Source organism: Zeugodacus cucurbitae, chromosome 6 (assembly GCF_028554725.1).
Source record: "Zeugodacus cucurbitae isolate PBARC_wt_2022May chromosome 6, idZeuCucr1.2, whole genome shotgun sequence".
Lineage (NCBI taxonomy): Eukaryota > Metazoa > Arthropoda > Insecta > Diptera > Tephritidae > Zeugodacus > Zeugodacus cucurbitae.
In genome coordinates, this window is record NC_071671.1 from 17064709 (window position 1) to 17070012 (window position 5304).

At 35.8% G+C, this 5304-nt stretch overlaps 1 non-coding gene across 1 annotated transcript; it reads right to left on the reverse strand.

Moving 5' to 3' along the window:
- Window positions 1–467: 467 nt before the first annotated feature.
- Window positions 468–540, reverse strand: Trnav-uac (transfer RNA valine (anticodon UAC)). Its single transcript has one exon. It is a non-coding gene; the product is annotated as a tRNA-Val (tRNA).
- Between the last annotated feature and the right edge of the window lie 4764 nt (window positions 541–5304).

Consider the following 5304-nt stretch of genomic DNA (forward strand, 5'->3'; position numbering starts at 1 on the left):
CGTATATGGGTCAATTTAAAAAAATATACTGCGAGAGTATAAAATGTTTGGTTACTCCCGATATTAGCCCTTCCTTACTCGTTTAATATGACTTTTTATCTATATAAATTAATAATACTTATATTTTGTATGTGCGATAGCTTCGGTCTTGTATTTTATCGAATTATAGAATATATAGAATTCATTAGAATTATAAAATACAACAAATGCGAGAGGGAAAGTTTCTATGCGTTAATCGCATTACATAGTACCTTTCTTGCGAATGTGAACATTATTTCATTCGCATCGCAATACAGAGTAAGCACCCTGGTATAAGGAAAATAATGCTCGAATGGCATATTAATTTTTGTAAAATAATTCAGGCATTTAATTAGTTTAATTATTATATTATTTTGTTGACTAATAATTCTAAAAAAAAAAAACGAAATTAAATACAGAGTGGATTTCTGCAAAAGATTTTATTTAACTGGTTCCATCCAGGATCGAACTGGAGACCTTCTGCGTGTAAAGCAGACGTGATAACCGCTACACTATGGAACCATGTGATTATCGGTTGTCAGAGTGCAATTTTCATTTTAGTCACTTAAGTGAGTGATTGATTGGTGAAATGAGTGATATTTTTTATTAACTATTTTATTTTTAATTTATTATTTGATTATTTAATTTTAATAATTTTTTATTAAATTTTCATTTTAATTTTGCTTAACTTTATTAAATGTAATTATATTTATTTTCCGTTGAATTTTAATATTTTTTTCGCTATTAGAAATAAAAAATACAATATCATCACTTAGAATTTATGTAGCCGAACTATCGACTATGTATATATTAATTTGTTTTACCCTTTACACTTGGGTTCTCTCACAATTTCGTTGTAAATAATTGTTTTTTTTTAACTCAACAATTTTCGACGTCAATGGCCACCAAGTAAACAGTTAGATACTGCTGAAAGTTGTTGATGGAGATTATTAATCTACGACAACGGCAACTTGTATCCTGACTGAACCTTTCCATAGAGCTTTCTTTAACACTTCATACATCAGATAAAAGTATTGCCGGAATGATAATTCATGGAACGTAAAATTCTAGAGATAGATAACACCGAAATTCTTGTAACAGTCGAAATTTCTACATCTTTGAAAAAAAACGTATAATTATTGCTTCGAAATTTAGCCTTCCAACCTTAAATTACCAAGAAGGCCCTGTATGACAACCTATTTCGTAAACCTCGTTTCTCTTCTTCCTCACCGTTTAATATTATATGATAAAGAGAGGGTCATATAAGTTTTGAGTCTATAGAACTGAGAATAGTTATTAGAATCTATGAGAGATTCGTTGGTGAAAGCATCGGAACGAAATCTAGCAATTTTTTTTTTTTTATATAATAGAAGTTGGAAAGGAAAGGTTACTGAACGCGACTGAAGAAGATTATATGGATGTCGTGTATATTTGAACATATTATATTACAATTTGAAATCTTTTTGGGTAGGTGAACAGAATCTCCAGGGTAGGTAAACTTGGATGCATTACTTGCCATTTATTGCTTGCTGTATTTTTGTTATTTTAATCTGTAGGCATTTCGAATTGTACAATATGTATTTTAGTTAGTATGGCAATAACTTTCGCCGGGGTTACGGAGTATAAAATTTTACGTGCAACGAGGTTATCTTATGGATTATTCATGGCAAACATACCTCTATGGTTTACTATTACGTCAGAGATGGGTCGGAATCGGAGATCAGAGACTTATATCACTGAAAGAGGTTTTCTGCAAAGAATGAGCGATACTGAATGGATTCGGTTAAACCTAGTATTATTTCGTGGAACTTATAGTATCTATAGTATAGTGCAACACGTGAATTCTATTTTCCCAGAAAACATCTAAATAATTCCTTATTCCCCAACTATGTCTGAGTGCTTACAAAATATGTTTTATTAATATAAGCTACTAAATTCTTTAATGCAAGTACCGAAATGCATTTACCGTTAACAGAAACGTGAGTGGCATGAATAAGGGCGCCGGAAATTCACGATTGCTGAGTGAGAGTATATATTTTAAGCCAGTTTGCCATGCCTCGAACCATACAAACACAAAATTCTCAGAATTTTGGAAAGTGCAACTTTGCTACACGCCACCGTTAGCTTTTACTTATGAAATTTCGCAAACAAAACTCAAAACAAAAAAAAATGTGGCTGCAACATTTAATAATTCGCTTTGCTGACAAGTAAGTTGCAACAAAGGCGCTCGTTGCATAAATACACCATGCACGAATATACTGCCGCATACGTGCCACAAGTAGAAGTTGGCGAGCATGCAACACTGCCAATTATATATGCAATTGCGGCGTGCAACAACAGAAACAACAATGTAAACAGCGAATAAAAAATTTAAAAATAATAATAACAACAACAACAATGAAATCAGTGAAAACCAACAACACTAACAATAATAACAGCGAAATCAGCCAACTTTGACACGCTAACAAAAGGCCAACGAAAATTCGTTTGCTTGCGCGTGTTGCAAATCTCTAATTTCTTGCCACTGCGCTGCAACAGACATGTTGTTTATGTTGTTGTATTTTTTGTTTAATTTTTTGGTTTTTTTACAGTTATTTTTTAGTTTGCTTCCAAATATTTTTTCTGCGCTGTTTTTTATCGTCCAGTTGTTTGTTGTTGTTGTTGTCGAATTTTTCCGAATTCGGTTTCACCTTTTGTTGGCATTTATTTTTTCTTGCCAGTTTTGTGCCACATGAGTGCCACTTTGTTACCTGAAGTTTAAATTACACATGTGTCACACATAAACTAACGAAGGCCGCCTGCTGTTAGCCATGTTTCCGCTGGCTGCACAAGCCACTTCCTTGCAACAAAGTCCAAAAAAAACAACCGTTATGCCCAAAGTAGAGAGAAAAAATGCAGAAACTACTACTTGTATTCACCTCACATCGATAGCACCTTTCAAACCGAATTCCCACCAGTTTAACCAATCTAGAGTCGTGTCTAGTTGCAACAATAACAACAACAATGCCAACAAACAAACATTTGAGTCAAAACACGTTTGTAAAAGTTTACTTAACTTTGTCTCTAATTTACTGAGCTGCCGCCACTAACTAGCAGCACCGCGCTCTCCCTCTCTACATGTGTCTCAACTTAAGCTACCCTCTCCTCAGGCGCTGCCACTCAACTTTGTATGCCTGCTTACCACTAAGATGTGTCATTGGTGGTTCGCGTCTCTACTAAAATTTTACTACTTATCCCCAAGCGGTAAATCTCTTTTCTCTCTCTCCATACTATTTACCGTTACATCTACTACTCACGTCAGTTTTTTTGCTGTCTCAACAACTTGACACTCTCGGTAGGCCAGTCATTGCAGTCATTGTCATTGCTGGTTTTTTAGACGTTTATACCTCTTTTAAAGTCTTTCGTTTCACTTCTTTTTTACCCTCTGATTAGTGTGACTATATTTTTTGAAAAAAAAAAAAAAAGTTCAAAGTTTTCGCCAAAACAAGGGAATACGCTGTCTAAAGGTTTTATTTATGTTCTTGACTTGATTGATTTAAAAGTTTTCATTGCTGGTGCTTTAGAGCGGCAGAAGTACATGGACTAAGTGTCCACTGTCATTAAGTCATTTGGTATGGAATGGTGGCTCTAAGAGAGGAGTTAAAATTATACTTACTAATTTTAAAAGACAAACTTCGATAATTGCAGTTAGTAAGCTCGTGGTAGCTTTTATAGAAGGGTTGATAGAGAGATATATAATTTAGAATTCGGACACACACCTTAACTTTAAATAAATTCAGTTGAAGAAAGTAGTTTATAGTTTGAAAAAACCGTACTTAAGAGCGTGCTTTGGGGTAGTTCTCTTACTTCCAACAGAGCTTTTAGTGGATTTGCTTTCATTTCAATCGATATCTCAAATAAATGGCGATCAAAAGGAGGAAGACTACAACGAAAGCTGTTTAGTTCCCTAGAACCATGAAGAAATATTTCACAAATAATAGTAGTCCTCCACAAATTTTCAACATTTTGACCCACTACGGTTAATAATGTGTAAATGGTGATTTATTAAAAAAACATATGGTTTGGTTCGCCTTGTAAGATATTATATACATATTATATATGGATAGTCTATTATCCAATACTATAAGGAGACAGCAGACTCGCTATCGTGTGACTTCTTTAACCTGATGCTGGAAAAAATAGTACGAGCCGCAGAGCTAAACAGATAAGGTACAATTTTCTATAAGAATGTACAGCTACTGGCGTATGCCGATGATATTGATATCATTGGAAACAGCACCCGCGCCGTTAGTTCTGCTTTTTCCCGCCTAGATAGGGAAGCGAAGCGAAGGGGTCTGGTGGTGAACGAGGACAAGACGAAATATCTCCTGTCATCAAACAAACAGTTAGCGCATTCGCGTCTTGGCTCTCATGTTACTGTTGACATTCATAACTTTGAAGTTGTACATAATTTCGTATAATTTGGCACCAGCATCAACACCGATAATAATGTCAGCCTTGAAATCCAACGCAGAATCACTCTTGCCAACAGGTGCTATTATGGACTGAGTAGGCAATTGAAAAGTTAAGTCCTCTCTCGACGAAGAAAAACTAAACTCTACAAGTCCCTCATCATTCCCGTCCTACTTTATGGTGCAGAAGCGTGGACGGTGTCAACATCCGATGGGATGGCACTAGGAGTTTTCGAGAGAAAGGTTTTTCTGAAGATTTATGGTCCTTTAAACATTGGCAACAGCAAATACCGCAGAAGATGGAATGATGAGCTGTATGTGTTATTCGACGACATAGACATAGTCCAGCGAATAAAAAGACAGCGGTTACGCTGGCTAGGTCATGTTGTTCCAATGGACGAAATCGTGCCAGCTCTGAAAGTTTGCGATGCAGTACACACTGGTGGAAGCCGAGGAAGAGGTAGGCCTCCACTCCGATGGAAGGACCTGTCTTCACTTGGTATAACCAATTGGCGCCAAACTGCCAAAAGGAGAGATGCGTGGCGCGCTGTTGTGGACTCGGCTATAACCGCGTAAGCGGTGTCTACGCCGGTCAAGAAGAAGAAGATAAGGATCACGATCTTTTTAGGAACGAAGGGCTACGAAAAGTTTTAATAAGTATGTGGTAGATTTGATCTATCCTACAAACAAGACTTCTAACCTCTTCAATGAATTTGACAGACTTCATAATAGTAACGCTTTTTTAAGTTCGAAACAACGGATAAAACTGGATCGATTTCCATCTGAATCTCTTGAGTAATTGGAAAACAACCTTTTTTACGATGTCAACAATAGT